The following is a 12174-nucleotide window of genomic DNA, read 5'->3' as shown; positions in this document are numbered from 1 at the left end:
CATGCAAATTTAACAGAAAATTGCTTGTTCCTGACAATATTGAAGTCTGCCTCACAAGGAGTGCGCTAGTTCAGTACTATTGTTAAGAACTGTTGTTTCGAAATCGGCACTTGAAGAGAGCGGGTACATGTGGCTCATTATAGTGGTAACCCCTGTCGCAATGACAGTGATAGCTACCTACTTTTGTTATCCAAAGCGAGGGTAGAACATTCTTACGAATGTGAAAAATCTGGTGTACTATTCAGTTTTGTTTAGTTTCTCTTTTATTCCTCAAGAGGTTAGCTACTCACAAAAGCTAGCATTCACCCACGTAATATAAGCGATTTGCAACACCAAACAATACATCTTCCTTGGATACCTCAGTTTCCAACTCAGCAACCCCATTTATGCCAACTCCACCAACCTAATAAAGAGCATGAACAACATCAGCCTAACTCAAATAGTCACGGACCCTATGCACAACCCAGGACACTCGCTCAACCCCATCTTTACGGCCAGCAACAGAAACAAACTCACCTGGTCAGACCACACAATCATGCACTCCACCCTCACAGATGCCCCCTGCCAAGCCACCACATCAACCAGCACCACTCACTGAAGTTGGAACAAAATATCCAAAAGCCAATGGACTGACGTCCTCAAACCTCCGCCCCCCACGCCATAAACTTATCAGACATCTAGCAAGCCATCAAAAAGTCCACCTTCTAGATCTCCTTCAGTCGCCCCCAGCAAAACCCACAATTCCAAGAGACACACCAAACAAGCCAGCTGGTACATCCCAGAACTAAGGTCCTCGAAAAGCAACTGCAAACAACAGGAATGGAGATGGTGCACAACCCAAGAGCCCACAGATGAAACCGTCCCTAAGAACTCTCTCAGCCGATACTACAGACTCTTGAAAGACCCTCAAAAGGAATGCCTTAGCCAACTGCATCCAAGCCAGCTCCAACCACAGCAAAGAAGTATTCAGCATTGTCAAGGAATTCGCTAACCCCATAGCTTTAAGAAACAGCATCACTCCCTCTCAGGACCTCTGCAACAGCCTCACTGACTGCTTCCACAACAAGATATCCACTATCTAGAGAAACTTCTCACCCAACCTCCCACATGCTTCAACCCCCCTCTTCAAACCCCCCCACCGATTGTCCCAAGCCCGAAACCTCTGCATTACCCTGGACAACAAACTTACCATGACGAGCCAGATCAACGCAGTCTCCTCCGCCTCCTTCCTCACCCTCCGCATGGTACGCAAGATCTTGAAATAGCTCCCTAGTCCTAAGAGTGTGAGGTATGTTTAAACTATCATTCCCACCCTTCCCCATTCACATAGACTTGCAGTCATACTTTAAGATTCATAATATGACTGCAAATCTATTTGGAAGGTAAAATGGGAATACTGAAAGACTCGCTTATGGTAGCGTGACAGCTGCTCCAAAGAGTATCCTGGCAAAAGAGATGGCATGGAAGGTTAAAAAAAAAAACAATGTTATAGGTGTCTCGACAAATAACAGGAGGGCATGTAAATATGCATACCCAGATTTTGTGCACTGCCTATCAACCCAAACCTTTGTATAGCCAGTTTTTATGGAAATGGGAGTGAAAACTTCTTTGTTTTGCCAGGTTTACCTTTGGTAGGGTCTGACCTCACACCTGTAAGGATCAGAAATGTTTGGTCTACCATTAAGATATTGGAATATTTAATGAATGTCTCTTCAGACTAGCTCTAAAACCTTTGACTTCTGTGGATTAATTGAAACTTGTTCTATAAAATCTCGATTTTGGCTCCATTTTGTCAGAAATATTTCAGGGGCATGACCTTCCAACACCCCTCTTGAAAGGTAGTCATAGCTGCCAGTCCATGCTTTTTATTTATTTTATTTGTTTTGCATTATTTCATGAATACGCTTTAAGATGTGCTTAGTAAACATGCTGCATTTTTAGAAATGCGCTGTGTCCCAAATTAATTTTCTTGGGGGATGAAAGCAATTCCTGCTGCCTTTCGAGAAAGCGCCACAATTGTATTTTTTCACTGACTCAAAGCTATATAGTTAAATGTAATCGTTATTTTCTTCTTCTGGCTATTCCCTTGTCATCAGTGTACCTCTAATGAACTTGAGGTTCCACATTCTCTTGACATAGTAATTCAGCTAATGTGGACTTCGAAAGTTTCAAGCAGGCAGCAAGTCAAGTTTCTGTTCTACCACACTGCATCCACTCAGCTATAAAGGGAATTGAAGGCAAGTTCATCTGCTCCACTGAAGTAAGCACACTCTGCAGCCCAGTATGTTGGTGCTTAAGAGTTCCCTGTAGAATGAGATGTCAAGGTAGGATGGATAGGGTGTGTGGCCGTCAGACTTCTCTGGCCGTAGCTCCTAAGTCTCAGAAAGCATACCCTATTCAAGCAATCAGGGAGGCAGCTGAGCTGCTCGACTAGTGGTACTCCTTTTCCAGAAAGATCAGTGCACTTGGAGGCACGCCCAGAGTTTAAAATCTGCCAGGGCAATAAATAAAAATGCTTCTCTGTGAGATTATGCACACTGCAGCCATCTTAGTTGCCCACCCTTGTCTTGTCCTCTCATTTATCTTCTGTACAGGAGGTAAGGTTGTGTGCATGGGTCTGAGTAATTTCATATTTTCAGTTTTTTAGAGACGGTTGATATTTGAACATTGAGTCTGCTAATGTATCAGCCTTTTCTGTATTGTGTTTTTTCTTAAGTACTCATTCACCTTACTGAGGAGAAGTTGTCACAATGTTTTACTGCATAACATACTGTAAAGATTACAAAGAGTTACTGTTAAAAGTACACCTCGAGAAATTTAAACAAAATGTACTCAAGACACTTTATGGGCCCTAAAAATCACAAAGGAGTGCTTTGTGCTACTATTGCTTTTGATCAACCAGTAAGGGCAAACTCATTATTGCGACTTTGGCATGGATCCTGGGGCAAGTTAACCTGAAGATTCCATGGTTCCAGGCATTCTACAGTATGATTTGTCTTTGTGATTTGAGTTTGCATGTCCGCATTTCCAATACAAAGTATATTGCCATTCCACCCCTGATGATTACAAGGCTATTGACAGTGCCTGCTGCATTGCTCTGATATCTTGTAATTCAGCTTTGCCTATTCTTTTATGATTGCCAGTGGGATCTGTTCAAACTTGATCAGATTTTCAGCCAATTAGTCTAGTGCCTCTGTTCTTATGAAAATATTTTAGTTGATTGGAAATGCACAATGTAAGGTTACACCTTCTTTCCTGCAGTAGGTTTTATGGAGTTCAAATCTAGTTAGGTAGCAACAATGAGCTGCACTTTGGTCTGTGGCAAGGCAAGGACCAGGCCAGTAGACGAGACAAGAATTATAGAAAAAGGGGAAGTGTTGGGGCAGTAACTGATTTGCTAGAGGTAGTAGGGACTAGAGACTAATAGTGAAGAATCTAAAACTAAAAAATACACTGTCTCTTTTCCACGTAGAATGTCTCCCACAGACAGTTCTCTACCTTTACCTTTTAATACTCCTGTCTTTGGAGAGTGTAAACATCCCACAATGTAAGTCTGCAGAATATTGTCTCCTTCAGTATAAATTCAGCACTGAAGGTGGTATATGATCTTCAGTGGTGTACCACAAACTGAATTTTTCTCCAGGAGATATCACTCAAGTGGCTGCAGTTCTCACCATCACATGCAAAGCCCTCTACAACATCAGACCGAAGCTAATCAACCGCAGGCTCTCCTTCCACCAGCCAACCAGGGAGCTTTGTTCTACAACTCTTGCCCTCGTGCATGTCTCGACAAACCGAGCTCCTGGATTCCCCCCGGGGTGATAAGTCACGCTTTACAAATCCACTGATTAATTGATTGATTGAGATGTGTCTGTCACTTTTTAGAGGAAGCTGATGGTGCGCATTTAAAAGAATCTACAGTGAACACCCTTTGATCAGGCAACAAGTTAATACTCCATATAAATCTCATGGCGTTCAGAAAATACAATTAAGTGAACAAGAAGCTCAATGACATGTGCAGCTGTAGATACACATGCTCTACAAACTCTTACCATCTAGTGTTAAGTCTGGAGTGGTGCAAGTTGCTCTTCTTCGAAGAAGTGTTTTGAATCACAGGATCGAGTTACTCCTCTTCTCAGTAATATCGGGCATGGGCATTGACTCGTTTGTTGGATTGTTTTGTCTCCGTCGTCGGGTTCCGATGTCTGTGTCTCCGCTCTGTTTCCTACTCGCTCCGGTTCAAACTCTTTCTCTTATCTTCCCCTCTTTCTACAGTGTTGTTCTCTCTTGCGCGTCTTCCACCTTAGTGCTCGCCACTATTCCTCGGTTCGGGCACTAACCACACGCTTTTTGGGGCGTCTACACCCAACTTGGGCCAATCTTCTACACAGCACCAACGGACATGCCAACCTGATGGAACAGGCTCCATTTCACTTCCGCTCTCGGTGCCATGCAAAGTTTCCACACACTGACCAGCATTTGGTGTGTAATCTCTGCCTCTCCCCGATCATCAAGAGACCACTTGCGACGCCTGCAGATCTTTCCGATCGAAGAAGACCCTGCAGCACTAAAGAGCATATTGGTTGGAAATGGCGCTCTAGACTCCGGACGACACCCCAGACATCTCAGGGGAGGAGCACGCTCAAGAGGAGCCCACGAAGGAGGAGAAGGAGGCCCTCTCCATTCAGGACTCTTCAGATTGCGATGTCCAATCGGACATCGAAAGCCACAAGATCACCTTGGCACAACCTGTGTGTATTGTGGCCCCCCTGCCCACTAAATGACATCTCGAGGTCGCTGGTCTGCCACTGCCACCAGGCTACGGTCGGAACCAAAAGGCTGCTTGGGCTGTCCGCCTTCAGCTCGGCACCAAAACCATCTGCCAAGACCATGGCACTGTCCTCGGTTTCAACCTCTTTTTCCAAACTGGGAAATCATCTCAGTCTCCTTCCGAGCTTCGGCTCTGAACCAAACACCTACGTCCTCTACTTCAGTGGTGACCAAGTTGCATCAGCTGAAATCTTTGGTGCCAAAACACACAGAGCTGAGATCGTCGGAACAGAGACACTCAGGCCAGTCTTCTGCTACCCCTTCTCCTGCAGAGCCCATCCTGAACACTGTGGATGCTTGTCAGCACTAAGGGTAAAGGCTTATTATTGCTACACCATCATCACTTGTACCTTTGAAAAGGAAGCTTTCCTTCCAGAAACCTTTGGACCTTCATCCACCTTAAAAGACTAGAACTATGGACAAGGCACTCACGAAGTCCAGGAAAATGGAGCTGGAGTTCGGGGGGCACCTCTGCTCACGCAGGGGTGCCTCACACACAGGGACCTGCACCCTGCCCTCTGGGCTAGGAGGGTCTGCCATAGGGGTAACTTACAGTGACTTGTAGTGAAAGGGTGCATGCACTTTCCTACATGGATAAATGGATGCTCTCTATTATCCAGCATGTTTATTGTCTGGAGCTTACCACCACTCTTCCAAATATTTCACCTCGCAATCACAGATTATCTCAGGAACACCTGTTCCTTCTCAAACAAGAGGTTCAATCCTGTTTTCTCAAAGGGGCTATAGAGATGGTTCCACTACAACACCAAGGGACAGGAGTATACTTCCTGTACTTCTTGATTCCCAAAAAAGGACTGTTCTCTCAGGCTTATTCTCGACCTCAGGCCATTAAACAAATACATAATGACAGAGCATTTTTACATGGTTACCTGCCAGGATGTTTTTCCACTTTTAAAGCAAGGAGACATTATGACTTTAGATCTAAAGGATGCCTGCTTTCATATTCCCATCCACCATGCACATCAAAAGTACCTAAGGTCCGTTATTGCAGGTAAACATTATCAGTTCAAGGTCCTTTCTTTCGGGGTCACTACCACTCCCAGTCTCTTCACAAAGTGTCTAGCAGTAGTTGCCTCACACCTCAGAAGGCAAAACATTTACGTGTTCCCCTACCTCAACGACTGGTTCATCAAACTCAGCACCTTACAGCAGTGTCCACACACTCAGTTGACTGTAGACCTCCTTCACACACTGGGATTCACTCTGAACTTCTTTGTGTCTCATCTTCAACCTCTTCAGGTTCACCCCTATTTAGGGGCCATCATAAATGTGGAGCTAGGGTTAGCATACCTCAACCCGGCTCATGTCCAGATTTTTCAGTCTCTAATCCCTCAAGAGAATCATACTTACACAGTCAGGACCATTTTGCGACTGTTGGGGATGATGGCATTGTGCATTGCCATCATGCCAGACTTCACAAGCATCCCCTACAGTAGTGTCTGTCTCGTCAGTGGTCTCTGTCACAGGGTTACCTGGAAAATCTAGTGTTGTTAGACCACCACACTCACGGTTCATTGCAATGGTGGAGCGCCACCAACCTGTTGAATGGGTGGTCTTTTCTGGATGCTGTGCCTCAGGTCATTCTGACCACAGACTCATCACTAACAGGCTGGGACGCTCATCTTCGACCTCACAGTACAGGGCCTCTGGGATCACAGTAACCAATCCCTACACATCAATTACCTCGAGCTTCAGGCAGTGTTTTGTGCCCTGGAAGCTTTTGTTCATCAGGTATCTCACAAGAGTGTCTTAATCCACATGGACAACATAACAGCCATGTATTATTTGCAGAAACAGAGAGGGGGACACGGTCATCTTCATTGTCACAACTTTCTGCAACAATATGAAGGTGGGCTCTCCACCACCACATTCACCTTGTGGCAGATTATCTCCCAGGCACGGAGAACGACATTGCAGACCTGCTCAGCAGAATGCAACAAGTCCACAAGTGAGATCTCCACCCACAAGTCCTTCAACCATAAATCAACAAGTGGGGAACTCCTCAAATAGATCTTTTCTCCACAGCAGATAATTCAAAATGCCCAAGTTCGCCTCCAGGTACCCACACCCTCTATCCAAGGGCAACGCTGTATGGATGAATTGGTCAGGGATATTTGCCTATGCTTTTCCACCTCTAACACTCATTCTATTTCTGGTTCGGAAGATCAGACAAACGTTTCTCACCATGATCCCTGTAGCTCCCACTTATGCAAGGCAACCATAGTTCACCACACTTCTAGACCTTTCAGTAGTCCCTCACAAGAAGCTCCCCAACAGGCCAGACCTTCTCACTCAAAATCAAGGCCAAATCAAACATCCAGACCCCAAGCCACTCAATCTTACTATACGACTCCTGAAGTCATATACGTTTGGTTAGTTAGGTTTGCCCACGGACTGTACAGGCATTCTCAGGGAAGCACAAAGACCCACAATTAGAGCTTGTCTTGCTGCAAAATGGAAATGTTTTGTTTGCCACTGTCAACCCACATGTATTTAACCTATGAAAGCTACTGTTCAAAATATTGTTTATTTGCTTCATTTACAGAAAGCAAATCTAGCCTACACTTGTTTGCCTACGTTTGTAGCTATAGCTGCATATCTACAAAACAAACAACATATTTCCTAGTTTAAAACCCCAGTCATCCAGGTTTTCATGGAATGCCTTAAATTAGTCATTCCACCTAGAGACCCCCTGCACCTTTGTGTAACTTGAACATTGTCCTTACCAGACTCATGGGTCCTTCTTTTGAACAACTTCATTCATGTCCTCCTCAATACCTTTCTTCAAAGGTAGCTTTCTTAGTTACCATCACATCACTCAGGTGTGTCGGTGAGTTCCAGGCACTAACTTTGAAAGAACCCTTCTTCCAGATTCATAGGGATAAAATAGTCGTTCGCAGTAACCCTAAGGTCCTGCCTAAAGTGGTTTCTCAGTTTCACATAAACCAGTCTATAGAACCACCCATCTTCTTTCTGCAACCTGACTCTGTGGCAGAAAGAGCCCTCCATAATCTAGATGTTAAAAGAGCACTCCTGTTGTACATTAAAAGAACCAAAGAGTTTAGGAAAATTAAACAGCTCTTTGTAGCCTTTTCACTACCTCATAAAGGCAATCTAATATCGAAATCTGGTATAACGAGATTGATAGTTAAATGTATACAAACATTTTATGCTAAAGCTAAGAGACGCTTACCTGTTACCCCTAGAGCACATTCTACTAGGAAAAAGGTGCTGCAATAGCCCTCCTTGGAAATATTCCTATAACTGACATTTGCAAGCCTGGTACATGGTCAACATCATTTACATTTACAAAACACTACTGTGTAGATGTACTAGTATGCCAACAAGCTTATGTAGGTCAGACTGTGCTACAAGCACTTTTCCAAACAACTGTAACTCCTACAAGCTAGCCACTGGTTTTATGGAGGGACTGCTTTACAGTCTATGCAGTGCATGTGTACTTACAGCTTCACATGCCTTAGAACGGAAAATGATACATACCCAGTAAGCATCTGTTCGTGGCATGTGGTAGATTCCCATGCGCGCCTCCCTCTTTCCTGGATGCCTGTGGCAGTTAAATTATATTTGTATATATTTGGACATATGTATTTAAATGTTTTGCATGGACATTTTTCCTCTTTACTTTCCTTCTTTACACTCCTTTTCTCACCCTTCCGCGGGAAAACAATCTAACAAAGGAGTCAATGCCCTTGCGCAATATCATTGAGAAGAGGAGTCGCTCAAACCTGTGACTCAAAACACTTCTTCAAAGGAAAAACAACTTGCACCACTCCGGACCCAACACTAGATGGTAGGACTGTGCAGAGTGTGTGAATCTACAGCACTACATGCCACAAACGGATCCTTACGGGGTAAATAACATTTTCCTTCCTCAATAGCAAAGGTCTCCAACCTTTTCTGTAGTAAGAGCTACTTGTGTTCAGTGGAAATCATTGTGAGCTACTGAAGGCTTAGCAACTTGTCCATTGTTACCGGACACCACAACACCATGCTTCATTGATCTTAAGCCTAATATCCATTGAGCCAGATACTATGGTTTGAACATAATACTTTGACTAGGGACTATAATACAGCTGCCATGTGTGTCATTGAGAGATCGTGGTATTTGGGAATGTATGAACATTTGCACATATGAAATATGTGTATTTGTGACTGAGAGACTGTGTCGTATGTACTTGTGGCACAGGACATACCTTTCGCCATATGTGACACCGTTACATGAATAATACATACAGCCATTTTTTTAATGGGAGAAATTTAATGTACAGAACAAATGTTCTGCAGAAATGTTAATAATGTGGAACATTTTTCTACACTTAAATTTCTCCCACCTAAAATAAAATAATGGCTGTATTATTCAGTTATGAATATGTAACCGTTTCTACCGGACACTGAGAGTGCAATGCCCTGCTGTGTGTAAAGGGGGCACTTTGAAACGGGAGAAAATTAAACTGAAGAGTTACCTTTGTTTATATGAAATCCCAAAAACTCATTTAAAGGTTCTCCCATTTTCAAGAGTCACATTTACAAACACCATGCATCTAGCTCCAAGTGGCCTGTAGACAGGGTGCCATATTTATAACAGAATAATACTGCCATTTGTTTAAATGGGAAGAATTTAAAGTGAAGAAACCTGCTTCATAAAAATGAAGACGTAGTTTACTTAATGAAAGTGGAGAAATGCATTAAGAGAAGGTTTCATACATATATTTTTCTTCACTTTAAATTCCTCCCATATAAAAAATAAAAAAAAATTTCACCTATAAATATGGCACGGTGTCAACTGGCCACTGTGAGCAAGAAGAATGCTGTTTTTCAATGCAACACTTTGAAATGGGAGTACATAAAAATGGAGAGTTAACTTAATCATTAGGGTAACTTTTCATTTTAATATTCCCCCATTTGAAAGCACCCAAACATAATTTGTTCTTACACTCCAATATAGAGTTGACACCGTTTTTTATTTAGGAGTTAAATACCTCAGTCCTTCACCTCTGTGCCCTAGCCTGGGTCATAAATCTGACTGAGTACTACTTATTATCAGGCCCTGCTATGTGCAGCCTGATGATTATGTCAAATAGATTCAGCCATTTCTAACTTTAAACGAAAAATGTGATCCTGTGCTCATTTAAAAATGAACTCAAGGGTGCAAACTACTGTGAATGTGTTGGCGATCTACTGGTAGCTCGTAATTGACAGGTTAGAGATACCTGCTGTTAGACCCATCCTTATGGTGGCCTTTCCCAACTTTTTGCCTGCTTCCCTCCATTTTTCTGACCTAGTTTTTTCTGGTTTTGGGACTTTGTGCACTTTACCACTGCTAACCAGTGGTAAGAGCTTGTGCTCTATCCCATAAATATGGTAACATTGGCTCCTACCCCATTGGCATATTTAATGTATCTGTCAGTCGCTAGTAAAGTGCACTATATGTGCCTTGGCCTGTAAATGAAATACTACTAGTGGGCCTGCAGCACTGATTGTGCCACCCACATAAGTAGCTCCTTTACAGTGTCTCAGACCTGCCATTGCAAGGCCTGTCTGTGCAGTTTCCCTGCCACCTCGATTTGGCATTTAACACTACTTGCCAAGCATTAAATTCCCCTTTTATCACATATAAGTCACTCTTAAGGTAAGCCCCAGGTAGCCAATGGACAGGGTGCTATGTAAGTAAAAGGCAGGTCATGTACTTGTAAGCTTTACAGGTTCTGTTAGTGAAATACTCCCAAAGTTGTTTTTCACTATTGTGAAGCCTGCTCCTTCTGTAGGCCAGCATTGGAAATTCTCTTATATACTTCTAAGTGGTAATTTCTGATCTGAAAGGAGTGGCATTGTCATGTTTGATTTGGTTGGAATGGTAATGAGAAATCCTGCTTACTGGTGAAGTCGAATTTAACATTACTATTTTAGAAATACCACTTTCAGAAAGTACGCATTTCTCTCTTCACCTACTGCTCTCTGTGCCTAACAGCCTGTCTCTAATCCACGTCAGGTCTGTGCTGGTTGACAGCTCCCCTTGTGCATTCCATCCAGACAGCCATAAAGACAGGACACTCAGCTGCATCTGCATTCTGATGGGTCTTCCTGGGCAGGATGGGTGGAGTGGCTCTCACTTATACTTCAAAGACTAGTGGCCTGACCTCAGACAAAGGACTGATAACCTCAAATCCCCCTGCCCCCCCCACCACTCCCCCCAACCCCCACTCCACCCACCCCCACATCTCCTGGCAGACAGGACTGTGTTGAAAGGGGAACTGGTGCACTTCAGAACCACTCTTTAAAGTCTCCTTCACTTCAAAGGCACAGTTGGATATATATATATATATATATTCTATGATCCCCCTAAAATCAGACACTTCTGGACCTGCAACTGGACTCTGTCAGAAGGAATGCAGTGCTACCCAAAGGACTCAACTGGACTGCTTTTCGGGAAGGACTGCTCTTTTGTTATTTGCCATGCTGCCTGCTGCTCCCTGACTCTGCTGGAAGGACTTTGCCTTCCCCCACAAGTGATCTCCAAGGGCCTGGACTGAACTTGCCTCCTGTTGAAGTCTCAGGGACACCAAAGACTTCATCTGCGAGCACCTGGGCACTCTTGCCCAGAGTCCTGACTTGCCAAGGGGTGCCTAGTCCAATCCCTGGGCCTTTGGCAGTGAGTTTGGGTGAATCAAAAAAGAAACTAGTGTACCGATGCCAAGAATGACTCCAGGACTCGCACCGCACCCTAACGCTGCGGCACCGCCTGTACCAGAGCTGTGTTCCTTGCTGACTGCTGTAGGCCCGACGCCACCGCAGTGCCTCACAGTGTGAGTCCAAAGCTCCATCTCACCGATGTTCGCGGCACCCGATTCCGACTCCTCCACAGCACCTGTGGCCCGTGGGGTGATCACGACCCTGCAAAGGTGGCACCTCACGTCTTGACCTGCTGGAGCCATTGACCTCACTGTGTCGTAAGGAACTAACGTCTCACAACCAACACCGCATCAACTCCTGCAAGCGTAAGGAACCAATGCCTCACCTTCCCGGTAGCAATAAGCAACCGACGCAGCACTGGCTTCAGCGATGCCTCACCTCCCCATCTCCGTGCAAAGTCTTTGTTTCCACATTGTTTCCAAGTTACTGTACTTTGGGTCTGTGGGACTTCATAACCGGCCCATATTCCCCTGCGAGTGTATAGCTTCTCTTGTGAATGTTGGATTTTTACCGTTTTGGTCTTATTTAATTCCGATAAATATTATCTATTTTTTTAAAACTTGTGTGGAGTGATGTTTTCACTGTGTTACTGTATGAGGTATTGCACAAATA

At 44.1% G+C, this 12174-nt stretch overlaps 1 protein-coding gene and 1 long non-coding RNA gene across 2 annotated transcripts in view; one reads left to right on the top strand and one right to left on the bottom strand.

Moving 5' to 3' along the window:
- SEC23A (SEC23 homolog A, COPII coat complex component) overlaps positions 1-12174 on the top strand; it is a 754311-nt gene that overhangs the window by 368068 nt on the left and 374069 nt on the right. The window lies entirely within an intron of this gene.
- LOC138260279 (uncharacterized) overlaps positions 1-12174 on the bottom strand; it is a 54407-nt gene that overhangs the window by 2073 nt on the left and 40160 nt on the right. The gene's annotated exons all lie outside the window — the stretch shown is intronic.

The sequence above is a fragment of the Pleurodeles waltl genome, chromosome 9, assembly GCF_031143425.1.
Source record: "Pleurodeles waltl isolate 20211129_DDA chromosome 9, aPleWal1.hap1.20221129, whole genome shotgun sequence".
Classification (NCBI taxonomy): domain Eukaryota; kingdom Metazoa; phylum Chordata; class Amphibia; order Caudata; family Salamandridae; genus Pleurodeles; species Pleurodeles waltl.
The sequence above is the reverse complement of the archived record's forward strand: the minus strand, read 5'-3'. Positions and strand labels throughout refer to the sequence as shown.